The sequence below is a fragment of the Acinonyx jubatus genome, chromosome A1 (assembly GCF_027475565.1).
Source record: "Acinonyx jubatus isolate Ajub_Pintada_27869175 chromosome A1, VMU_Ajub_asm_v1.0, whole genome shotgun sequence".
Lineage (NCBI taxonomy): Eukaryota > Metazoa > Chordata > Mammalia > Carnivora > Felidae > Acinonyx > Acinonyx jubatus.
The window spans coordinates 170,212,029-170,239,808 of NC_069380.1; the positions used below are offsets into that span (position 1 = coordinate 170,212,029).

The 27,780-nt window shown below is 40.8% G+C and overlaps 1 protein-coding gene across 3 annotated transcripts in view; it reads right to left on the reverse strand.

Annotated features, from left to right (window-relative positions):
• The window catches only part of MCC (MCC regulator of WNT signaling pathway), a 425,462-nt gene that overhangs the window by 177,781 nt on the left and 219,901 nt on the right, over window positions 1-27,780 (reverse strand). The gene's annotated exons all lie outside the window — the stretch shown is intronic.

The following is a 27,780-nucleotide window of genomic DNA, read 5'->3' on the forward strand; positions in this document are numbered from 1 at the left end:
ACGCACTTCCTGCCTGCATGGCGCTGGGAGGGAGACCTTCTCATACTCTCCAGATTGCACAATTTCTACTGTGTCAGTCTGCTCTGTTGCTTCAAGAAAAAGCAAAAACAAAACCCACCTTGCTCCAAAGCTTTACCCTCGTCCTTGCTGCTGCTTCCCTTTCCCGCTCAGTTCTGGTTTTTCTTTACCTTTGATTTACACTAATCATTTTCATCTTTAATTCCTCCCACTCTTCTGTTTGTCGTGTTCCTTCTTCCTTCTGAAGTGTACTTGTTTTTCTGCATTTTATATTTAATTTTTTTAAATGTTTATTTTTGACAGACAGAGAGCACGAGCAGCGAGGGGCAGACAGAGGAAGACACAGAAGCTGAAGCAGGCTCTAGGCTCTGAGTTGTCAGCACAGAGCTCGATGTTGGGCTCGAACCCATGAACGGGGAGATCATGCCCTGAGCTGAAGTCGGACACTTAACCAACTGAGCCACCCAAGAGCCCCAAGTTTTCTGCATTTTAGAATTGTACTCCGCAAGTCTTGTTTTCCAGTGAAAAGGTTCCTTGACCTGTATTTTAGAATAACCTAACCAAAACTGTTTTCTGTAAGATTGCAGTAACTGATTGCTGCTCTCATGTGCCATGTCATCACTATTCCTATTTGCCACTTTATCCTGGGGTCTCTGTTCCTTAGTGACCACCCCACACCTCCCTAATCTTCTGCTGAGGAAGCAAACTCGTGGAACTAGGAATAAATATGCAAAAAATCAGAGTCCTTGGGAGCTAGGGTTTAGCTAGTTGATAAGATAGGCCATGAGGCATTCAAGCAGTCAACAGATTGTGAGCATGGCCCTAAGAGTTACACAGTGCCACGGAGGCTTGGAAGGGACAATGAACAAAATCTGTTAAATCTCATTCCAGAAGCCGTGTGACAAGTAAAGCATGATGGCCACAATATCCATAGCTTTTCAGAAATGCTCATAACCACCATAACCCTTCAGGCAGTGCACAGCAAGCAGGGTCCTAACAGAAAGATGTAGTCATAAGGAGAACACTAATGTCAACTGAAGCACGTGCAGACCCTTAACGAAGGAGGCCAGGCTAGCTACACCAACAGGCTGCCCATGGTGTTGATGGTCTTGTCAAAGGGTGTCTGGTAAGAGAGAGAGGCGGGCTGAAGGTCCTTCCCAGTGCACGGAGAGAGGGTGGCAACAGTTACCAGGCTTACACGTTTCAGAAGCCGCTGGACAAAAAAAGTAAGGTCAATTTCTAATTCCAGACACGTGCTGTCTTTCACACACACTCACAGTGGACTGGCCACTTCCTTTTGTTACCCTTGTCACTCAGTATTCTGTATTTCCCTCCCCAGAAGCTACTCTGTCCGGAAGAGGGCACACACCAGCTAATCCCCAAGTCCTGCTGAGCACTAAAGCGTTTCCCCACAGGGTGCATCATTCATTTGCTTGCCACTTCCTAAATCCTCCTCAGACACAAGACACAGCACAAGAGGACCCAGGCAGCCAAGTCAGAATTTGTTGGATTGGCAGTTTTTGCAGAGGTATTGTCTCTCTGCGTCTCTCCTCCCACCCTGTCTCCATATTCTAGACTTTGAATACAAGACCATGCACCATGGTGTGAATGCACAAAGGCTCAAAGCCACACACCAAGCAGCTCTGAAAAGTGCCCTGGGTTGTGGCCAAGGCCTGACATGCCCCCTGTTCACTCCCCTGAGCCTGCTTTCAAAGCCCACAAAAGGCACCGGTGTGGAGGATGGGGAGACACCACCCCATGCTCAATCCTGTGTGCTCATGGGTCCCTTCTTGTCAGCCACACCCACAGATCTTTCCATTCAACCCATGGCCATAAACTGAGGCCACCTTGCATGTTCATGTTGCTCTCTTATGCTGGGTTCAGTGGATGCAACGTTGAATCCCTGAGTAGCTTTCAGTCCAAGTGGAGAATCTCAAAAGTAAACACTTAAAATACAAGGTGACATGTGCTAGGATAAAGACACACATGAGATCCAGTAGCAAGCCAGGTCTGTACCTTGACTCCTCCCACTTTGTCAGTCCCACAACCTGTGTTATCAACTCCAGCCCCTAAATTCTGAGGAATTTCTACTTCCCCACTCAACACTCACTCAGTTCATCAGCCTCTCCCTCCAGGATCACTTCAGTCTGCTGACAGTTCTTTCTGCTTCTGTTCTCACCTCCACATGGCAGCCAGGCACATCTTTCAGACCTCTACTTCAATGCAGTGCCCTGCCCCCAATCCTTAAAAATATCAGTCAGTGGTTCCTCATTACCATCAGGATAAAGTCCATAGCACAATGCCATGTAATAACCCCTCTTGCCTTTCCACATTCCCCTGGCATCTGGTTTAGCCATACTGAAACACCAGTGGTACTCGCCAATCACCATGCTCAACACTGCCCCTGGGACTTGGCACACAAACCCTTCCCAGAACACAATCCCCACCTCCCCTCACATCCACACCCTTTACTTGGCTAGCTGCACCCAGGCCTTTGAAGTTTGAGTTTGGATATTTCCTCTGTGCTGCTCCTTTAAGCTCCTGGTATAAAACCTATACCTGTATCACAAATGCTTGGTAGCCTAACTCTTTCCTCTATCAGATGTCAGGCAACCCAAGAGGACTAGAGCAGAACCTCCCATGGTCTCTTGATATCTGTTACAAGTAAGAAATCACAGGCCAGGAACTAGGACTTGGTTGCCTTTGTATCTTTGTCCTTAGATTTTGGTTTTTTTAATGTTTTTATTTATTTTTGAGACAGAGAAGAGACAGAGCATGAGCAGGGGAGGGGCAGAGAGAGAGGGAGACACAGAATCCGAAGCAGGCTCCAGGCTCTGAGCAGTCAGCAAGCACAGAGCCCGATGCAGGGCTCGAACTCACAGACTGTGAGATCATGACCTGGGCTGAAATCGCTTAACCAACTGAGCCACCCAGGCGCCCCAGCATCTTTGTCCTTAGCATAGTGCCTGACAGAAGCAGGTGACCATTTATGGAATGGACAAACTCTGTCTGGAGACTTCAGTGGAAGGCTTCAAACAGGAAGAGATCGTATGAGTCTTGAAAGAAAGAAAATGGTTCACCCAAGGTTTGGGAAGACCCAGTTATGATTATGGTTTTGGTGGCTGTCATTCTAGGAGATCCTCATATTAAAACAAAGGCAAAGCCTAACTTCCCATTAACCTTGTGCTCCCACATCAATCATGGCTGCCAGAAACAGGCCCTGTCTTCCCCAGTACAAGACAAAGCACTTCATTTTGGTACACCCTAAAAGATGACTAAGCTGAATTACTAAGACTAATTTTTATTCGTACAACTGACCTGTGGACAACTATAACTCAACGACTGTAACTCAAATGATAGAGCTGGTTTGTTACATTATTACTTATGTTCAGAGGTAAGAATATAGTGTGAAATGCATCACAAATATTCTTACATTAAATGAGATGTTACTAAAATCACTTCAAAGCAACAAATAAATGGATACCTTTAAGCTTAAGCCTCACCAAACCTCTGGCCATATTCAAAAATCTTTCCTGTGCCCTGCGGACAATACACATCCTCAGATTTTTTTTTTTTTTTAACATTTATTTATTTATTGGGTGGGGAGGGGCAGAGCGACAGAGAAAGCGAATCCCAAGCAGGCTCCATGCTGTCAGCACAGAGCCCAATGTGGGGCTTGAAACCACAAACCATGAAATCATGACCTGAGCTGAAATTAAGTCACATGCTCAAGCGACTGAGCCACCCAGACACCCCAATCCTCACATTTTTAGTAAGAGATCAAAACTTTCTTCATTAATTACCTGAATATTTTTGGACACTAAGTACCAGCACTTCCATTCTCCCCCGCACCACCCCCCCACCCCCGCAACAAAGAAATAAATAAAATAAAACCAAAAACAATAGAATGCCTGCTGGGCCCAAGACAGGTGGCCAGCATTACAAATCAATTTAAAAGTAAGACTAAGCTTTCAAACAGGCTATTTTTTTCTTTAGAATAAAACATCAAGTATTTTATACATAATTCAGTTAGAACTTGACTCATACTCCTACCAAATTCTCTCCCTCCACTATCATATTGCCTCAATTACTTAACTATAGGCTAAACAGAAACCATAGTTTAGTCGTTTGACAAACACTTACTAAATGCCTAAAATATGCTAGGTAGGGGCTAGAATAACCACACTCCTCTCTCAAAGTAGCCACCGATTTCTTTGTTGTTCAGTCAAAACTGTTACTTTTCAGTCATACCTTGTTTGGTAACAAGCCTCTCTCCTTCCTCTATTCCAGGGGTCAGGAAACTACAGCCCATAAGCCAGATCTGGCCTGCTGCCTATTTTTATAAATAAACTTTTATTGGAACACAGCCATGCCCATTCACTGACACGGAGAGGATGTGCTTTTGCTGTTTTCAGGGCAAAGTTAAGTAGTTGTGACAGAGGGCATATGGCCCACAACACCTCTAATATTTTCCATCTGGCCCTTACAGAAAAAGTTTGTCAAGCCCTGCTCTATCTATTATAACTTTTCCTTTTTGTTTCCTCCCTACCTTAGTGACTGTGTCTTCACAGGCTTTTGTCATTCTGTGGCCCAGTGAAAGTGTAAGCTGGTGTCCCCAGGATCTGTCCGTCTTTCCACCTGACATTCTCCCTCCATCCCTCCATCATAGTTCCCACAGCACCCAAACATCCCTCCATCACAAACCTGGAGGGTAATTCTCCGTGAGCCTGTCTTCCCCAGCAGACTAGGCTCCTTGAGGACAGGGCCCATGTGTTACAGCCGTAACTCAGCATACTACAAGGCACACAGTAGCCATTCAAAAAATGTCCACGAGACAGACAAGTGTTTACAAGGATAAATATATTTAAAAGCTCTGAAGGGGTGCCTGGGTGGCTCAGTTGGTTGGACACCCCACTCTTGATTTCAGCTCAGGTCACGATCTCACGATTTGTGAAATCAAGCCCCACATCAGGCTCTGTGCTCACCCTGCAGAGCCTGCTTGGGATTCTCCCTCCCTGTCTCCCTCCCTCCCTCTCCCTCTCTCCTCCCCTACTCTCTCTCTCTCTCTCTCAAAATCAATAAGAAAAAATAAGCCTCTGAAAAAAATTCAGCCATAGTCCCCCGGGAAAAACACAATAGTTGTTCAATTCACAAAATTTTTATTCTTTTGTGTTATCAGTTCTGATGTGTCTATAGACAACACAGGTGGGTGACAAAGTGGAACCCCTACTAGAAGGTTTCTCTTTGAAATAAGGGTTGAAAGCCTACGTTTGCCATCTACTAGCTGTAGAATTTCAGTTAAGGTGTCCACTCTCTGACCTTCAGTTGCCTCATCCAAAAAATGAAGATAATTAGATAGTAGGTGGTTGTGAAACCAAGAATATGTGTCAAATGCCCACCACCTTGTCAAGCAATTTCAGTGCTTAATCAACAGGGGCTATTATTTTTATGGACAAGTTCTTCTGCTTTAAGGCTCCAAGTACACTGGCAATGAACATGGCTAGAATTATCGTTATCTGTGTGTCCCAGCAGCACACTTCAGCTTTTCATAGCAGGAGCCCAGGTTCAGGTGGTTGGTTCATATTTAACATATGACAAGCATTTGGGTCTTAGAGCAATAAAATAAAACCTCCAACTATAGGAGCAGAGCTTTTCACTCTCTTCCATAAAGCTTCATCAGGTACAAAACATCAGTGCTGGGGGCACTTCGGCGGCTCAGTCGGTTAAGCATCTGACTCTGAATTTCAGCTCAGGTCATGATCTCATTGTTCGTGAGTTCAAGCCCCACATCGGGTTCTGGGTTGGCAATGCAAAGCCTGCTTATGATTCTCTCTCCCTCTCTGCCCCTCCCCTGCTCACTCGCTCTCTCAAAATAAATAAACTTTAAAAAAAATAGTGCTGATACAGGGTGCCTGGGTGGCTCAGCCGGTTAAGCGTCTGGCTTCACCTCAGGTCACGATCTTGTGGTTCTTGGGTTCAATCCCCCCACATTGGGCTCTGTGCTGACAGCTCAAGGCCTGGAGCCTGCTTCGGATTCTGTGTCTCCTTCACTGATCCTCCCCTGCTCATGCTCTGTCTCTCTCTCTCGCTCTCAAAAATAAATAAAAATTAAAAAAAAAAATTTTTAAGAGTGCTCATGCTAAATGGAATCAACAAAATATTCTGTAAATTGTCTTTTCCAGATAGGTTTTACCATTATGGTTTTTTTTTTTTAAGCTATAACACGTGCCTTGGAATTCAAGCTGCCAATTTTTTAAAGTAGGTATTTAGGTATTCAAAAGGACAATTTTAAGTGAATTTTTAACACTTATTTTTAAGTTAAATATTTTTAACATTTATTGTCAAGACACTTTTTCTAAATCAATGAATATGTGTGAAACTTCATCTTTTTTCAGGTAAAGGCTGTCATACGGGCATTGGGACAGACATACATGGGACAGACACGTCAAAATAAGAAGAGGGAGTAATACTAACAAATGCACCAAAAGGGGAACACACAGATATCCCACAAGCATATTAAGACATTTGGAGAGGCTGGGAATTAAGGAGAAGGATGGAGTCTTAAGCTAATCAGGGGAAAAGCTCTGCCCTCCACCTCTACCCCTAAACTGACGCTCTGGTTCCATCATGTGACTATGATGGATGGCCATAGCACTGTCATTTATCTTCCAGAGTGAAACCGGAGAATCCAGGCAGAGCTCACTGAGCATTGCTCATGGAAGTATTAGCCTATCTATTCCCAGGAGACAGGAGAAACACTGAAAGGTCAAAAAGGACATGTGCACTATGTGCACACCATGCCCAAACATCTCACTCTTCTTGCAACAGAGCACATTTCTGGGAGCCAGGGAAGTATGCAGTAGATATGCAAAACCTAATTCTTCAGTATTTTTATTTTCTGCAGCTTGATCTATTTTCTATTGACCAGACTTCGCAAATGGCTTAGCTTAGAAAGGAACCACAACTCCTAACTGAGCATCTGGCTCCTCAGAAGATGGGCAGGGAAGAGGGTAGGGGCTTCTCTTACTCACCGACCTGAGTGAGGCTGGCTTATAAACACTTCATCTATAATAAATAGCTTTTAAAATGTATGCTGGGTAGGTGGATCCATACCCTGGCTTTTATTAATTTTATTCTTTTGCATCTCTAACATTTGCATCTCTTGTGATGAGCGGGTAGTTTTATCACTAAGCTGAAAGGTTGGGGGCTGGGCCGAACAGTTTCAGAAGCAGAGTGAATGTCAGACAAGGGCAAAGGGCACTGTGTGATCTGCTGAGTGCCTCTGCTTTCTCCCTATTACTGACATTACCATCCACTCAAACAGGAGGATAGAAGGTAGGTCAGGATAATCAGTTAAGTGCATTAGGGTTTCCCCCCCCCCTTCTTTCTTACAAATCCCACATGGGCAACTAATGAGAAAATGCCTAGAGGTAGAAATGAACTTCAGGACACCAAAGTGTGGGTGCATTTTGATTCACGCAAGTCAAAAAGTAAGTTACCCACCAATAAGTTAGGGAGCTATTTTTTCACATCACAGATGAACTCACTGTAGAATTCTGTTAGAATACAAATGTCTTCTCAGGCATTTTCCATCATGAAAACCTTTGATTTGTACACAATATGTTTGGCAATTATTCCAGGCAAGTCAAGATATGCTCAGACATGAAGAAACCTCAGTTTTAAATGTTTAGCTACTTTATCAAATAAAAAATAACTATCATTCTAATAGAGAGGCAACATTCTAAGAATGGCTTTGGAAATAACCTAGAATGAAGATTACCCATAGAAATTGCTGACATATTATGGACAATATGTAATTTGTGTGTTTTTAACGGGAGTAGGGATAGAGTCTAAAACAAATCCCTATACAAGAGAGAAATGTAGTAAGACAGCAGTTTCTAAACTGTCCTCTGCCTCCTGAAAGGGTTCACAGCTTCCTGCAAACAATCAGGTATTTGCTGTCAAACCCAAAATGCCTGGAGAGGTAACTTGTTAGTTCCTTTTAATGTTTCTGGTTGTTTTCAATGGTGGGGTGCTGAAGATTTCATTTGAACAAAGAGTTCCGTTGCCAAGTCAGTTTGGAAACTATTGTTTGGAAGGTGCCTAGCAGTCTGTGCACAGAGAAGTTTGAGGAAACAGCCTTTGGCATTGAATTCACTCCAGCGGGCTTTCCTTGGGGCCGTCAGCTCCTGCTGTGACTTCCAATAGTAAGTTACTGGCATTAAGAATCAGCAATTAAACACACACACAATGATCAATTGTTGTCTTTATCTACAAATTTATCTACAAATGGTTTTAACATGATGTTTTTTATCTTCAAAAATAGTTTATCTGAAGAAATGTGAGGTTACAACATTAATGTCTCCTAGAATAAGTCGTTTCTCATTTTATTAGTAGTAGCCTATTATTGATAGTCATTCATTTTTAAAATACAATGTGTAAGAAGTCCCAGCTAAGGGACAATATGACGAATCCCCTTCTATCTATTTTCTTGACTTTTACATATGGCTAAAATTTGACGTAACAGAGACCTCTCAAATCCCAGCAGGCCGGACAGATGTTGTTTATGTTAAAGGTAAACTTCCTGTCCCTTGAACACAGTCCAGAGGGTTTTTGGGTTCTGCTCTGATGAGGGTATTGATCCAGCTCCAACCCCCTAAAAACTGGCCTTTCTGGTTCTCGTTGTTGTTCTCACCTCCTTTTCTGCTTTACACCCAGGTGTGCTATGGAACCTGACCGCCCAGGTCCAAGTACCTGGTTCATCACACCCTCCTGGTGAACAACCAAAATAAAACCAACTGAACTGAGCAACAAGCCTTCTCTCCAATTCATTTCACTTGGAGTTTCTAAAAACATCCATATGGGGATCCAAAGACAAAGTGACCAAGGTCCTTTACAGAAGAAATACCAAGGTACATTACTGAGAATGATTTGTACCCAGCGTTTACTCAGGTTTCGTTGAAGTAAGAATGACCATCCTCTCTCAGAATCAGGCAGGAAACTAACTGGAGTGTCAGTGTGACTTACAGAAAGCATCGGCCACATAGAACTCATTAATCAACAGGATTGCTCATAAAAGTGAAACCGTTTTAGGCAAAGGCTTCACTGCAGTACCAGCCTGTGTTCTAGAACTACTCAGGCCCAGTTTACTCACCTATAAAAACCAAGATTGCTTTCCTATACCTCAGGCCCCTCTGGGCATATACGTATACAAGCTCAAGGCTCTGTCAGAGCCAAACACAGTTCTATTTTAGTCTTTCTTTCAGAAACAAGTCTATTAAAGACAAGAACATAAACGCTGGGGTAGTTTAAAAGGACCGGTGGTCCCAGCCATAAACGAAGCTTTGACTTGTAGACTCTGTAGTGCTTCCTCATGTGTTTTCCTAACCCACTTTCTCCCACATCCAACTTAAAAAAAAAAAAAAAATCAGGAAATAATTAACAACCACCTCTTATTAACAAGGGTGTTTTCTAGACAAATAGACAAGATCAAAGAAATATAGGTCCTGCCCTTTTTATTCAAGTTTTGAGGTATAATCGCCCTATAATCAACCTCACATATTTCAAGTATACAGAACGGTTTTGACATTTATATACCTGTGAAACCATCACCACAATGAAGAGAGTGAACACACCCATGACCCTCAGAAGATTCCCTAGCCCCTTCCCACTTTCCCCAGCCCCAGGCAACCACTGACCTGCGTTCTGTCACTACAGATTACTTTGCATTTTACACTTTCATATAAATGCAATCATACACTCTACTTTTTCTGTCCTGTTTCACTCAGCCTACTTTGAGATGCAACCATGTTGGTTGTGGCATGTACCAATATACTTTTCATTGCAAAGTACTTTACTGTACCCATATAACACAGTCTGTCTATCCATTCACTTGCTGATGGGTAACTGGGTTTTTTCCAGGTTTCGGCTGTCGAGCTGTTCTGAACGTTCGTGTGTAAGTGTTTGGAATGGCAAGGTGATATAGCAGGTTTATGTTTAACTTTTAAGAAATTGTCAAACTGCTTTCTAAAGTGGTTGAACAATTTTACACGCACACCATCGTGTCATCAGGGCTCCATTTGCTCCACTTTCACGCCAGTCTTTGTTTACTCAGTCTTTTTACTTTTAGTTATTCTTGCGGGTATGTAGTGGTTCTGGGTTTGCAAAGATGTGGAAATTCAGGGGAGAACAGCAGGGTCAGAGAGCACGGAAGCCCCACTCCTCCTCCAATATAGCCTGCTCTATGTATCTCTTCATCTGGCTGTTGATTTGTATCCTTTGAGATCCTTTGTAATAAATCAGTCATCTAACGAGTAAACTGGTTTCTAAGTTCTATGAGCCACTATAGCAAATTAATCGTACCCAAGGACGGGATCATGGGAACCTCTGATTTATAGCCTGTCAATCACAAATTCAGGTGACAACATAGACTTGCAATTGGCATCTGAAGTGGAGGGCAGTCTTGCGGGACTGAGCTCTTAACTTGTGGGATCTGATGCTCTCTCTGGGGAGAAAATAGCAGAACTTAGTTGAATTGTAGGACAACCCAGCTGGTATCTGAGAATTGCTTGGTGGTGTGGAACACACACATCACAACTGGGTGCAGAATCTTACTGGGATAGGTTGCAGAAGAGATCACCCAGGAAGACCCCCTGAGGGCATGATACTTGAGCCAGAAAACACAAAGGCACTCAGGGGGAGGACTTTCCCACCCAGCACTCAGCACAGTGCCTAGGGCTCAGGTATTTTCCCCAAAATGTAAGAGCAAGACTTGCCAGGCCAAGTGTGAGGATGTCAAAACACACATTCCAGGAAGCCAGGATTTTACTAATAGGGGCAGAGGCACAGGTAAAATAAGGGGGTGCAAAAGAAGAACCACCAGCTGTTAAGACCAGCTTCAAGTGTGATCCAAGGAGTGCCACAAGATGGGGATAGAAGGCAAGCAGGAGAGTGGACACGGAAGGTCTCGTGTCCCTAGACTTGGACATTGAGAGATGTTGCAAACTAGCAGCTGTAGACCTACTGGCCCACAAGCATGTCCTGTTTGTGAAACATTTGAACTAATCACAAAAGTTTAAAACTCTGGGGATTTATATGCAAATTGGGATTTTTGGCTTCTATTAAGAAGATCTGACCATACAGAGTCTGTGACCCCCAGAATCGAGAAGCATGGGTTCCCCTTGGAGTCCCCCTAGTTCACCAAGGTCCCCACCCAGCCTGGGCCCTCCAAGGCATTTCAGTTTGTGGAACTAGGTGCTAGATAAAATCACTGTGGTGGCAGTGCCAAGCCTGGCACAGGATGACTGGTTGTAAGGACTGGGCAGAAGAGGCAGCAAGCCTCTATTAGGGCAGTGGAAGCAGGAATTAGAGAGGAAGGAGAATTTTTTTTTTTTTTTTTTTAAAGCAAGGGTTAAAATGGTGATTCAATCAAGACAGAAGTCAACGTTCCTAACCTAGATAAGAGAACGACACTTGAAAACTGGCACTCTTTCCAAGCCCTGACATACTGGCATGCTCTTCAGGTCTCTAGGCCAAGGATTCCTGAGGCCTTCACTTGAACTTCAAGCTCCTTGCTTTGCAGCTATACCAGCAACACTCCCTGAGAGCTTACTATGTGCCAATCTCTACTTTTAGCCTTCTATAAACAGTAACTCGAGTAATACACAATTCTTGGAGTAGGTATTGTTAATATTTTTTTTCTACAGGTAAGGAAATAGAGAAGTTTATCAACTTGCCCAAAGAAACACAGTGAGTAAGTAACAAAGATGGAATTTGAATCTAGGCACTCTGACTCTAGATAGACCATATGTTCTTTACTACATTTTACCCTGTACTTGAATGATCTGTAACCAACAGACTGAGAAAACTCAAAATATAAAGCAACTTTATAGGCTAATATGCTGATCATCTCCACATTTTTCACCACCCCCTTCCTAGACACTGTCTAGCCTTGTGGTTTCTAAGCCTGGCTCATCACATTCTCCTAGAGAACTGTTTACAAGTACGGATCTCAAGTTCATCTTGAAAAAAGCCATGTTGGAAGACCTGGGATCCCCACCCCCCACACACCACACCCCTGGCTACACACCCTGGCTACTCAGCCTGGGGCACCAGATGCCCCACAGTGCTCGACTCACTCTGCAAGCATGCTGAATGGTAGAGCACATGGGTTACAATCTCTTACTTTACAGTTACAGATCCTACAAGTTCAATCAAGTGTCCCACAAATCTCGAAAGGCAGACCTGATGCCATTCTCATGTGAGCATCCTTCAAAAACCTCAAGTCAGCTACCATCTTCCCTCAAGCTCTTCTTCTCCAAGTTACTTCTGCTCTATGGATAGGGTCCCTAAACTATTACATGCAAGTCAAATTCTCATGCCTTTCCAAACATGAAGGTATCATACATGTTTAATCTCTACTTCTGATCTTCAATTAATTTTCACTTCTAACATTTAAGCTTTAAGCTCCATTGCCACCAGCCTGTATTTTAAATAATTTAATGATCTACAAAAGACTTGGAAATAATTATTAACAATTCTTTTTCAAAGTCCATGAATTCCCCTCTATCTCCATTATCTTTTAAAGTTCAAATTTTACAATGGAAGAATCTTTCTTAATTTTTTTAATGTTTATTTATTTTGAGAGAAGGAGAGAGAGAGCACGATTGGGAAAGTGGCAGAGAGACAGAGAAACAGAGAATCTGAAGCAGGCTCCATGCTGACGGCAGGGAGTCCAATGTGGGGCTTGGACCCACGAACTGCGAGATCGTGACCTGAGCTAAAGTCCAACACTTAACTGAGTCACTAGGGCACCCCTATAATGGGAGGGACTTTAAGTGGGGCACACCTGTATGCTATTTCTCCTTTGACCCTTAATGGTTTTCCCTCCCCTCCACCCTCTTTTAAAACAGCCTGCTTTTATATACTGAATACATGCCAACTATTTTTCCTATTCCAAGTCTGAATTAGAGGGGCCTAAAACTAAAAGTGCTTGTTTTCCTCAGAGGAAATATCCTTATCCTTAAGGATTTTCTAACAGTGACACAACACTGAATTTTTTAACATCACTGTGGGAAAAACAGAAGCCTTTTAAGAGTCCCCAGGCTCAGTCAATAGTATGTTTTCTTCTGTGTAAATTCCAAAAGTACCACCACTAATCCAAAAGGCGGCTCTTCAAATGGGAGTAAATAGAGGAAAAACCTTAGCTTAAAGGTCATAAAAAGGACCTTTCTGAAGTCCAAACAATGGCTATGCATAGTAGCTACTAATTCCAAATCTCTTACAGAGGCAATGAGGGAAATCTAAGTTGACATTCCCAGTTTCACAGAGACCAAAAAAAAAAAAAAAAAAAAAAAAAAAATCAACCAGGGGATATCAAGTGACTCTTTAGGAAAATTTTTTGTCAGACATCAATTACATAGGATAGACAGGCTGAAGAGTGAAAAGAAGCTGGTAGGACATAAGAGATGTACAAGTGGTGGCCCTGCTCCCAGCTCACGGTCTGCAGAACTGAGAGGAAGGGCTTAAGAACGAGGTCACATCCACGAGGACCAAACAACAACCGACATATCTACACAGTGCTTTCTTGATTGCCTACGGCCTTTATATACACTGCCTGATTCTGCAATAACCTCTCAGATGGGTATTTACAGATTTGTATAGAATCAAAGATACCAGTATCACTAAGCTGGTTATTACCTGAATTTGTGATCTGAACCCAGCCCTAATACTACACCTTACATGCTTTCCCCTGGGTTCCACTGAATTAACATTATCAATGAATTTCCTTCTGAAATTTGCAATGGAGGTGTTCTGATGGCCGCCATTCTAAAGATCTCCATCCCAATCCAACTCCGGCAGTCACCATTTAGACCCTGCACCATTTAGAATTGCTCTACCTCTGAAAGCTCACTACTAAGGTTCCCTTCTTGAATCAAACCTCCTGGCCACCCTTCCACTTGTCCCACCCTACTCCTATTGAACTTTCTTTGGGCCTCAAGAATTCCCTCTAGGCATTTACTGAACATTGGTGCAATTTGGCTAAGTTCTTCCAGTCACTTCCTCTGCACACTCACACTCTATCAACCCTCCACTCCAATGAGTACTTCATGACTACAAGGCCCACCCAGTCCTTCACCTCCTTGATCTTCTCACATAATTACAACACAAGGTTGTGGATTACAACCCAGGGAACCTGTACAGGCACCAACTTCCTCCTGGGTCACTGGTGTGTGCTGGACAGTCACAGACTGTCATCACTGTCATCTGAGAAGCAGTGAGAATCATTCAATGTCAGAGCTAGAAAGTATACTGAATGACTCCTCTAATGTCTTAACTGTAGAGATGAAAAAAATGGTGTTAAGGTGAGTGCTAGCAGCCAGTAGGCTGAGCAAGAATTTTACTAGAGGAAAAAAAGTTTTACTAATATATTTAAGAAGAGCCAGAAAGGACCAAAAACAATGACTTATAAGGGACTAATGTCACTGGAAAGCCAAGAGCCAGGATAGAAAAAAATGACATGTGCTCAAACATTACTTTGCAGGCAAAAGGAAATCCATAAACACTTCTGTATAAGACGCAACACTATCAAAAAGTTCAGAGAACACTGTTCTGGCACCCATGCATGGGACAAAACAGGCTTTCAAATAAGAGCTTTTATTTTCAAATTATATTATATGTATGTCTAAATGCTACATTTGCAAGTAACTAACCATTTAATGTGAAGGTCTAGGTCATTAAACCCCATTTTTGAAGAGAAGATGTTATAACTTAAATAATTTCCATATGTTTTTCATAAGCTTTAAATTAAGCTAACTGAACACTGCCTCAAACCAGTAATGAACAATATCTCCTAAAATATTAAAAGCTTTTATCACTGGGATATGAAATTATGTGAAAACTACAACAGTTTTCTTTGCAGCAAATACTATTTGTCATCAGGTGAAAAGTCTTCTAGAATGGTTTTGGTAGAGTTCAAAGTCTGTCTCTGCTATTAGCCCACTAAGTCACTTCAACTGGATTACTCTATCTTAATATTGGTTTTTGCATCTGAAAATGGGGACAATTGCACCTGCAACTGTATAATATTGTATATTGTTGTGAAAATTAAGGATGTATATTGTTATGTGCTAAGGATAAAGCAATGCAGTTTTATCAGATATATTTAACAGTAGCAGCAAAACCAAGCCTCAAATTTCATTTTACTTTTCAACCAAAGTGATAAGACAACCTACTCCTAAAAGGAACTAATTAAGTATTTTGGTTTAGCATTAGAGCATTATAAAATTTTGGATGGCTAACAAAAATTGCCCATAATGCTCTAAGGCACATAACTTCTTACAATGGTCTCTGCCTATTATCTCAAGGTTAACCAGGGTCTCCCGTGTCCCAATACCATCTTCAAATAATAACTTTTATCTTTTCTCCAACATACCAGAAAATGTAAGCATTCTCAATTTTGTCAAATAATTTCATATTAAGTACTATAAAAGATATCAAAACATTAGAGAAAATAGAATAGGAAACCTCACCAAAAGATAGCATATTGTATATCTCAAATAACTCAGGCATACATTTTCCAAATCTTTCTTTCCACAATCGAACCATACTTCGTGGCAACTCAGGTTGTCTATACAGTGCCTTCCAGGTAGGGAACATGGTTCCCAAATTTGACTTCAGTTCCTATCCTGTAGCTGTGGTGCTTCATTCACTCATACACTAATCTTGTGCTTTAAGTAAATATGGCTTCTACTACCCCAGTGATTTTTATCCTTAAACAAAGGTCAAATTACATGTTTTAGTAGACGGTAGAGTTTACTTAAGTCTGGATGAAACAACACTGAGATTGCTTATAAAATCCTCATGGGCATATACTACTTTTCTACAACTATAATAGCTATAAAGTAGGGGGTGGATGTCAAACATATTCTGTTCCTATCATACAAGTGAAGTAAGAGGCAGTCTTTTCCCATTAGATCTATTACTTTCTCTTATTCCCCACTTTTTAGCACCTGTTATGAAAATCCTATAGAAGAAACCTGTAAGGAAGACTGCTCATCAACTATGCTCCTCATCATTCACTCTTGAGTCAACCCCTCCTTCTGCTTAAAGACTAGTCCGGGCTAACCAAAACCAGTTAAAGGTATTAAGTACAACGGAGTCGATGCCAGGCCACTTGCAATCAATCCACAGGTTTATGCCTTTTAGCCCCAGTCAGTCTAGGGTCAATGAAACCCAAAAGACCAGAATATCTGACTACTCAAGTCCCTGTTAAAGAAAAAAAACCTATTTCCAAACTGAAGATAAGAAGATCACCAGGGGAAAAACCTTTAAACATTCAGAATAGGTATGGAGCCCTCCAAAGAGTTAGATTCTATAAGTCTACATGATGCACTAAAACTATGAATGAACAAATGAATGAATGGCTAAATAAATACATAAAATAAAAACAAGCCAAAATCTCTCTCCTGATGATCACATACATTTGGAAACCACTGCTAAAGTGAGAGACCCAAGCCTTCTTAGACTCTGCCAAATTGTCCTACTCAGGGTGGGAATGACTCCAGGAGAGAAGGAGCCCAGTTCCAGACCTGCCTCAGCCCGAACAGCATTTATTGAGTAGCTGGCAGAAAGTCAGCTGAACAAGCTGTTCACCCTGGGACACCCAAGGCCTCTTTACTGTCCCCATGGACAATCTACCATATATCTGTTCCCTTCAATGTTATACACTTCTTAGTAGACTCCTTTTTATCTCCTCAAATATCTAACCATATTGAAAAAAGGTACCTTGATTATTTCCTCATCAAAACTGGGATACAGAACTCATCCTAGTCAAATGTGGGACAATTTGAGTATCAAAACTAATGACAGTAATGATTATACCACACATGATAGAAACTACTTCACTAATTTATATTTACACTGAACAAGACTTAAAACAATGGAGAGACAGAAGTGAAAGCTTTTTACAGAAGAATATCGACTAATATGGAAAGAATCATAGAAAAAAGAAAACTACCATTTTACAGCCACCACAGTAATTATTTCAGACAAGACTCATTGGTAGAAATTGATACCACTGCATGAAAGGTTGTTGGGAAACAGGATAACCACACAGTCTCAAAGTGTCACTTCAGAGACCACTTACTAGGAAAGGAAGAAAGACATCTTTACAGTAAATAAATTAGTCGACACCATCCTAACCAATGACCTCAACTGGCATCACCAACAATGAGACAAAGTGACCTCATGTGCCCTACTGATGATGGACTGAGTAGCACCTGTATCTCCTGGTTAGTCTCCTGCCAAAAATATTTTCTCATGACTAGACTCCAATTATACAATCAGATAAATCCAAATTGAAGGACATCCTATCAAACATCTGGCCTGGATTCTAAAAAATGTTAAGTTATAAAAAAACAAAATCTAGGGAACTGTGACCTAGATTTAAGGAGATTAAGGAAGCATGACTACTAATGCAATTGATGAACTTGATTTTTAAAAACAGTTAAAATAGACATTATGGAAACAATTGTGAAATTCAAATATAGACCATATTAGGTAGTAGTAATATATCAGTGTTAGATTTTTTTGGAAATGATACTTATATCATGGATATTTAGGAGAATGTCCTTGTCCTTAGAAGATACACCCTGAAGGGTTTTATGCATGAGGGTCATGATGTCTACAACTAACTCAAATTCAGAAAAAAATTATAAACCCAGGTAGAGATAGAGGGATTTCTTAAAAAGTGGCAAAATGTTAGAGTCAGTGAAGGGTATACAAGTGTTAACTATGCCTGCAACTTTTTGCAAGCTTTGACATTTTTCAATAAAACTGTAATATGGATAGTTAGGCTTTTTAATAGAAGGAAATTATTCAGGAAAATAGAAAAGGATTACTGATAATTTAACTATCAAAAGTGGCATAAAATGTATTCATGCAACTCTGGCAGAGGCCCAAAAAAAAAGGATCCAAACTCCATTCATTCTGTTAGTATCTTTGGGTGTCACGTACCCAGCAGCACTGCACCAGCTGCCGGGAAAACAAGCCCCTGCCCTTGCAACTTGTACTTTAGTCGGGGGACAATAAAGAAAGATTTTAGGTTTTTTTAGATTTATGCGTATGTATTTGTTCATATTATAAATGTATTCATAAATACACTTAATAGAAAATATGAATGTAAGTAAATAAAAACATGTATGTAAACAAGTTATAAACATTAAAAACTCAGATGGTGCTAGGAATGCAGGAATGGAGGCACAGGGAGCATGTTTATAGGCTCATCCAAAAGGCCTCATTGATAAGGTGGTATTTGAGCAGGGACCTGAAAGAAGCGAGGGAACAAATCATGTGGCTATGTGGGTAAGTGTGGCCCCAAGAGAGAAGCTGTCAGCATGCCAGAGGGACAGCAAGGCACCCAATGTGTCTGGAGCAGGGAGAACGAGGGGGAAATTATAGGTGGTGGTGGCGGCAGATGACCACATAGGGCCTTATGGCTCACTTTTAGGACTTTCAGCCTTTATACTGAACGAATGGAAAAAGAGGGTTTGGGGGCAGAGGAATACCATGAACTGACTCACTTTTTAAAAGGATCACTCAGCTGCTGTGGTGAAAACAGACTGTGGAAAGGCAAAGGAGGATACAGAGAGACCAGTTACAAATACAAAAACAGACACACAGGGGACAGTGAGTTGGCTGTGTGTACACACACTACCTAGATTCCAGGGGAGCTTTGAAAGGCAGACACAATAGGACCTGGAGGTATGAGAAAGAAGGCTCAAGGCAAACCCCAACATTTCCAGCATGAGCAAATGGAAGGACTGGGTCCCCATCTATACCCATGGGACAGACTATGTGAAGTGCAATTTGACTTCAGCATATTTATTTTGAGATGCCTCTTAGATACTCAATAAAGATGAGGAAGAGGCAGTTGGACATGGATCTAGAATTAGGAGAGAGGTGTGGGCTGGCAGTATGGACTTTGAAGTCCCTGTTTAGATCGTTTTACAGCCAGGAGATATGGCTTTAGGACACCTTAACGGTAAGAGCTGGCGAAGGATGGAAGGACCAGTCACAGAGCTCAAGAAGGGTGGCCAGTGGGGAGGGAGAAGAGCCCAAAGAAGCAGCGTTCTGGCCACACTATTACATGTGAACTAAAAGCCAATTTAAAATTGCAGAAACTGATAAAAAGACTGCTTATTCTTTTAGGGAGTGTACAGGTAAATACCTCGTGAGTATATACATAATGGTGACATTGCAACTATGTATTTTTCTAAGTGCCTAATAATGTAAAATATTAGTGATTTCAATTTGTACACAGACAGAGAAGCTGGTTTTAAAAAAAGATGGAGGAGCACTGGGGTGGCTCAGTCAGCTGAGTGTCAGATTTCCGGTCTTAATCTCACAGTTTGTGAGTTCAAGCCCCACATCAGGCTTTGTGCTTACAGTGTGGAGCCTGTTTCAGATTCTCTATCTCCCTCTCTCTCTCTGCCTCCCCCTCCCCGCCCCCCACTCATGCTCTCGCTCTCAAAAAAAAATAATTAAACTTAAAAAAAGATGGAAAATTCTCAAGTCAGCAAAACAGTACTTTTGAGAACCACAGGTCTGACTCTGCCTTTTCTAATGCCCTCTATATTGGTGTGAACACAACACTCCATGCAGGGCTAAGCAGTAACCTAGAGAACTAGAGAACTTTTTGGAAGTTACTATATTCGCTACATTTCTGCTCCACGAGAATTCTTTCTGCTCATGTGTCATTGAAGGAGGAAAGTACATTGCCGTCTTCATATCACCTCGATAATTCTCAGTCCGAGAAGATAAATAGTGGATGCTAAAAATGGCCATTCAATCGTTCAATTATCTAATCCTTTTTCCTACTAAATTAAAGTGGTGATAGGATTTTTTTTAATTGGTCATGGATTTTAAAACTTGCTTTCACCATTTAAAAATATCCTCATTAAAAATTCAACCTGAAGACACTTAAGGCAATGAACACGTCCATGTCCTTGAGAAATGACTTTGAGTCCAATTTTAGATGACACGGCAGGAGAACTTCCATCTCATGAACACAGAACACCACTGCAGTTTCAGAAACTCATCTATCTGATATCACAAATGTTAAGAGGGCCCTAATCAAATTCTTCTATGCGACACTGCACATCTTACTATTCCTTCTGGCACGGTGAATAGAAACCTACAGTAATCTGACATTTCTTCCTTTGAGAGAGAATAATTCACAATAATTTTTCAATTTGGCAAAATTGTGCCTCTGATCCAGTAAGAATTAAGTAACTAGTCCATCCAAAGCAGAGAGAACATGCTAATGTAGCCTGATTTGGAAAAAGGTTTACTCTTCTTCCTCATTGGAAGCTAAAAATTACTAACTTGCAGATAAAAAAAAAAAGAATATTTGGTGCAACTAGCGAAGAACCCTGGTGTCCATTCCACCTCAGGTACATGAACCTGGCCATGTGACTGCATCTCCTCATTGTGGTTTCTCCCAACAAAAACTATAGTTGCCTTGACTCTCTTCCAGCAGATGAGCCATATTATTTCAAAAAAAAAAAAAAAAAAAAAAAAAGAATGGACCATTACCTTTCACCTCTGATTAACAAGCTCCCATGTACTTCCTATACCTTGCAAGGAATTATTTCCCAATTCTGAAGAGATGAGCCCAACACACGCATTTTGCCAGCTACAGAAATTCCTTGGATTGCAGAATTTACATACTGCAATCAAAATGTTCAAGTCGTCATTCTGAAAAGCAAACCCTATTCTTCAAAACTCTTATCTAATTCCAGAAATGTTTCCTTGGGGCAGAAAAAATTTCAAGAACCCAGCCCTCAAACACTGGTGAAAATTGCAGAGCTTAAGTCTTAGTTTTTAAAGGGAGTATTAAGGTACAGGAATGCTTTCCTATTTCAATGTTTCTCACGAGTCTCACCACTTCCTCATAAGAGAAGTTTCCCAGTTTTAAAATTCTGTCACACTTCCAACTCTAATTTCATTTAAGAGCTCAGCTTGTATTGTACTCTCACATATCACCAGTAAAGATGCTCCCACCTAAAAACAATCTTAGAGTGCAAATCCTTAAAAAGAATCATGCTTTTTCAGTTTTGCAAATGAGATATTCTTAACCTGTTTACTTAAAATGAATGAAACCTGTTATTAAGCCAGATCTCACCTGGAATAGTCACCTGACCACAGGACGTAGGTGAGGTTTCCTTCATTTGTCATGGCGGTCTTCCACGTTTGCTTTCTCCGTATAACCAAATATGCTAAGGAGCTTTCTCATTAATCCTCCCCCACTATAACACCTCCAGACTGGAATTTTCTCCTAGAAAGGAAATGCTCACAAGTTTTTTTGACAGCTATGAAAAGTTACAAGTAGTGTGTCTAAGATTACCATGATTACCAATTTGCTGATGTGTGAAAGATATGGAATATTTGCATTGAATTTTGAAACAATAAAGAATATCATGGTTTTGATGATCCTCAATGCGTTTTGTGAGCTTTCATATTTATTTCAAGGCTACTTCACATAGTTAGTGTTCCTTATAAACATCCAAATCATCATCTACTCTTTAGTACATACACTTCAACTGTTTATCTATACTAATCCCTAGTTTTTACTATATCCAACAATTTATTACCTGAGACTAAGTTCTACAAAACTTTGACTTTGAACTTAACCCTTTGGTTTTATATGCACTAAATATTGGATTCTTAAGCTACAAAATACAGTTACCAAGATAGTTTATCACCACTTCAAGCACAAAGATTGCACACTAACTCTCATCTTACATAAAACTCTTAACACACAAACAAAAATAAAGTTTACCACTTCTAATGTTGGATTTTCTAAACTCCAGGGGAAAAAGACCTAATAAGTGTGAAAACACCACTTATGCACATGAGGTAGGGAAACAACATACTCAGAAACTTTTTTCAGATGTGAATACTTAACCCATATAATATAAAATAACCATATAATATAAAATAACCATATCTCATCTCCCAGTGCTGGAAGATTGGGCCTCAGTGTGTAAATGAGAGCTTCAGTTAGTTGGCTTCTGGAGTCACTCTAGCACACAATAGCGATATCTGTGTGAGTCAACACGTCCACACTTTTGCCCACATCCATCAGCCTTTAGGTCACCCCAAATGCTCCTTTTCCCTTCTTCTTCTGGAGTCACAGGCCCAAAAAGCTCCAAACAGCTAAGACCTGAGAAACTGTCAGTTTATTTTGCAGGTTTTCTTATTTTGGGTTCAAATTCAGATTAATGAGTAATCCTACACACATATATTCAGTATGTCAACACTTAAACCTCTAACTCTTAAGAAAGGTACTTTGAAAATTGATTAAAGCAAGAAAGGACCAATTTGAACACTAAGAGAAATCTAGAATTGCAAATTAAGTATAATTAATGTACGTTTTACATGAAGCAGAACTTTCATATAGATCTTCAGAAAAACACAGACTCTTATCCGTGTGCAGAGTGCTTTAGGGGTTTGGGGCCCAACAATCCAGGCTTCAAGCCCAGTTCTTCCACTTCCTGTATGACTTGGGGCAAGTGTCTTAACTTCTGTCTTCTCAACTATAAAATGTAGACCATTAAAACTATCTACCCAGGAGCAGAACCAGGTTTTGAGAAGCTGAAGTTTATAGAGTTGAGCAGTTCTTTGCCAAGATGTATGACTGTATGAACCCATAGCTAGGCTCTTCCAGAACTTTGTAAGTGGCCATTCAAGTGAGGAATAGCCACATAGTAAATACACCTCTGTACCAACCACAGAAGCTTGTTATAGGGATTAAATAACACATGCAAAGTGCTTAGCAAAGCATCCAGCATGCAGTAAGTGCTGTGTAAACTTGATTATCACTAATATTAATGAAACAAAATTGAACAAGAGAGCAAATGGGTGGTAAAAGCCCATTCACTTTATTTTAAACTTTTTAAATTTTTGTTTTTAACATTTATTCATTTTTGAGACACAGAGCTCAAGCAGGGGTGGGACAGAGAGAGACAGGAAGACACAGAATCCGAAGCAGGCTCCAGGCTCTGAGCTGTCAGCACAGAGCCCAACGCAGGGCTTGAACCCATGAACGGTGAGATCATGACCTGAGCCAAAGTCAGAGGCTTAACCAACTGAGCCACCCAGGCGTCCCTATCTTCAACTATTAAAGCAAAGGGAAGAGGCCCCTTTGAAACAAATAGTTTGGAGGACAGATAGAATATTTATTTACACAAGTTCCCATAGGAGTTGTAAAGGCTGAATACCCATATTCAGGGAGGGGCAGGGGGAGTAACCAAAAGGGTTTTAATGTTTCCCTTAAATATCTTAAATCATTAAACTTAGATCCCAAATTATCCTCAATGGCTCAAGACCATGAAGTACCTCCAGTGATGAATTTAAGAAAAAGTGACCAAAGTAATCATGCTACTGGCTCCAAACACAAATATGAATGCAATTAAGTCTCAACTGGTCATTCTCTGAGACTCCAGGTATTAAGTCTTATTATTCCAAGAGACTCTCCAGTGATTTAGAATAGGCTCGGGCACCTGGGTGGCTCAGTCGGTTAACTGTCCGACTTTGGCTCAGGTCATGATCTTGCAGTTTGTGGGTTTGAGCCCCAAGTCAGGCTCTGTGCTGACAGCTCAGAGCCTGGAGCCTGCTTTGGATTTTATCTCCCTCTCTCTCTCTGCCCCTCTCCCACTCATACTCTGTCTCTCTCGTTCTCTCAAAAATAATAAATAAATAAACATAGAATAGGCTCAAAATTCTCACTTCTCTATGGTTTAGAGTTTTGAGGTGATGCTAACTTGCATGTGTGTGCATTCTCTTTTCCCTCCCTCGAGTGTCCTCCCTTCCCCCATTCCACATCTGTCAGTTTGGGGTAGAAAGTGGCATTTCATTTACCATTAAATCAACATTTTGAGAATTAGACCCAAATCCATCCCAAGTCACCTAAGATATATTTAGCTGCCCCAAATCCCTAGATTACAAATAATATTCAATCTTAACTACTATGAAATGTGTCACACTAACAGATGGCCTGGGAGGACCTTGATTGTCAGAACCAATTCTGCTTATCTGATCCTCCCCTGCTCCCAAACAGAAAAGAATTCAACAGAATGGGGAGACCCTGTGGAAAAAAGAATAGAGAGACAAAAGTATATATGCTAAAGAATAAATTCTTCCACATTCTACCATTAAGAGTAGGGGGAAATGTTCTGAGCCACTTGGCACAACAGTGTGATGCTAACATACCGTGCAAATATAAAGAACCATTCTTACTAGCATTGAAAAGAATAATAGGCACTGAATATTTGTTGACTGACTGAACTTAGTGGTGCTGACCCACTTTCAGGAACATTTTGATACTTCGTGAAAATGAAATTGCCTCATCATTGCTTTGATGAGGAAAGACATTTAAACATGTGAAGAAACCTATCACACAATATACTGCCAGAATACTGAAAATTACTTTTAAATAAAGCTGCTACTTTGATCCATGGTCACTTTCAACAGCTAACATACATGAGATCAACTCTTCACATTGACTCACATTACCAGAAAAAGTCCAAGGTCTCATACAAATATAGGTTTGGATAAAATCAAGTGTTATGAACCTGCCAAGAAAGGAAGGCCTCTGAGAGGAACATTTCAGTAATAAAATGCAAGTAAGCTTACCAATTTCCTCCTTTGTGAAATGTGACTAGAAGCAGGGAGTCTGCACCAGATCAGAGTAGAGGAACAAACTGTAAGACCGTGTTATGCTTTAGGATGCCAGAGCAGGTCCCCCCTAGATAGGCTTTCTATAATACCAAATCCCTGAAGAAAAGGTCTCTATCTCTACCCATAGTTTTCAGTTTTCCTTCAAAAAGATAGAAAAGTAGAAAGCAACACTGAGTACAAATATTATATATAGAAAACAACCAGTTAAAATAGTACTCTTCTTCCCACCCATTTCCTCAAGGAAACTCACCGCCCCACCCAGCCTCATACATAATACTATACTACTTCACGGATCCCGGATATGCAGGCTCCAAATAAAACCTAAGCTGCTAAAAGCAGCTACAGGTTTCTCACAGAATAACAAACTCTTGGGTTCTAGCAATTCAGCCCAAAGATACATGAAAGAGACAAATGTCTGAAGAAAAGGAGACAAAACCAGGGTCCTGATCCTTTAGTCAGGAGTCTTGAGCTCCCGGCCACAGATTTAGGCAGTAACTTCAGTCTTCTTTCTAACTTTCAGCCACCTTCCCAACAATACTCCTAAAGGGTTCCCTTGAACTTCTGCTTCTCCCAGGCTGTGCCTGACAGATTTTCTACAACTTTAGGGATGAGATAACTCTGCTCAAGGAACTGCCCAACATGAAAGGTGCCATATAAATTCTAGACTGTTCCACAATGAAAATGGGCTTGATTTAAAAATATATCAATACAGGCAACAACACAAAACTCCTATCTTTCTTTTCACTTCACATCTTGGGTTCTCCAAAAGTTTCATTTCAGTAGACAAGAAAAATGAATCCTAGAAAAATTTTCCTCTGAGTAAAAACATCAGCTTCCTTATTAACTTAGATGCCAATAGCCAAACATACACATACCACAGTCTTTCCCAAAAGAAATTCCCAAATAAAATTTAATCTGATTCGGGTGCAAGTGGATTAGTTTCTTTAACCCACTTAATATGAGAAAAGTAAATGAGCCACAGATAAAAAGTATATTTAAATGGAATTTAGCACTTGAGAGTTAAGAAGATCCAATTATACTTAGAGAAGTGGGGGAGAGGGGTTATAATAAAATCAGATGCTGACTTAACTGTCATGCCACTGGAGGGCAGAGTGCCTGGGAAACACTCTCCTGATCCCCATCCCTTCCGTGATAGAACCATACAAGGAGATTTAGAGCTTGGAGAAGCACATCTTCACTGCAGGGGTAAGGAAGTTACTTTGGGTATGATTTCTACTATAGAGATTCCATTTTGATTAAAAAAACAAAAAACATAAAAACTTTTAGAACTTACATTTCTCCAGAAAACAAAACCATTTTGAGGGGACATCCTTTTAACTTCATTATATCCAGCTCTACAGCTCCAACTCTACAGAAGCAGAAATAGCTAGAATCTGAACATTCTGCTTACTTGGCCTAATTTTGAGAACACAGCATTTTGTCAGGGTCTGCCATACCTCTTGGGAGTTCAGAAGACCAAGGCAGCATTAGTGATGCTCCTGCTACCACATCCCTGGTTTCCCAACCTAAGTAGTCCAGATTCCCCATGTTCACGTCAGACCCTTGAGTGCCTCAAAGGTGGAAATCTTGTAATAGGGCAAGATGCTGGATGCAGTATCCCACTCTCAGGTTTTCTCTGATTCTGATTCTCTGAACTAAGCCATGTTCCTAAGAGCGCACAAGATGGCAGTTAGTAGGTGAGTACACATGACTTTAGGTTTGAAATGACATCACTACATTTATTGCATAAACCCAGAAGGATACTGATAATCTGGAATGCAAATTTCAACAAATCCTAGAAATGCTGGTGGCAGACTTATCAGATGCTAGCTACATTTGTGGTCAGCATAGCATAACCTATAGAGTTCTCTATTATGTTGTACACCTGAAACTAATGTAACATTGTGTGTTCACTATACTTCAATAAAAAAATAAAACCGCAAAGGAGAGAGAGACAGAGACAGAGAGCAAAGAAATTAGAGCCTCAAGTTAAGTTGCATTCACTCTGACTGCTTTTTAAAAGTTGGGGAGGATGGTTAAAAAGAGCTCCTCATGTACTAAAAAGCCCTCATGGTATTCAATAAATACTTGCTAATTGACTGAACTTGTCTGTTCAAAGAGAAGTTGGAAATGTATATGCCTTCAGGGAACAAATCTTGGTATATACAATTCACTAAGCAGCTCGCTTTTTTTTTTTTTTTTAAGAGAAAGAGCGTGCATGTGCATGCATGAGTGGGAGTGGGAGAGGGACAGGGAAAGAGAGAATCTTAAGCAGACTCCATGCTCAGTGCAGAGCCCGATCCCATGACCCGGGGATCATGACCTGAGCCAAAATCAAGAGTCAGACACTCAACTGACTGAGACACTCAGGCACCCCTTGCTTCTTGATAGTAACCACAAAATACAGTTTATATTTAAGTTAAATATTTAATTGGTATAAATATATTACTGAGATCACAAAGGTGAAAATGTCTATTTTATTTCTATTTTTTAATGGGTACAGTTTTGGCCATTATGTTTCAACTCAGAAATTTGAGTTTCATAGCTCAAAGATACTTTGTGATTTAGGGATTTTCACTGACATCATGCACCACATTATGGGGAAATAACCGGGCATGCTCCATGGAAAGCAACTGCCACCTGCTTCTACAGCTCATTTATCTTAATGTTCTTACAATATTTTTCTGGAGAAACCCAATAATAAAATTGCAAACTAGGAAAACTGGTGCCTCTAGGATTAAGAGGTCATAAAACTATCTAATCTTATTTATGCCAAGAAAAATCCAAGTAAAGTTCAAATCTACAGAAGAGTCATTTACTTTAAAATGACAGCTGTCCACCAAGGAGCCGGAGAGGAAAACCCAGAGACTTCAGATCTCAAACAAGTAAGAGAATAAGAACCAGTTGTATTTTAGAGAAAAAATGGCATATGCATGGGCTACAAGAAAGACTGTGTTTGAAAAATAAAACCAGGCTTCCTCATGGATTGGTCTCAGCTCTATCGTAATTTCTAACTGATTC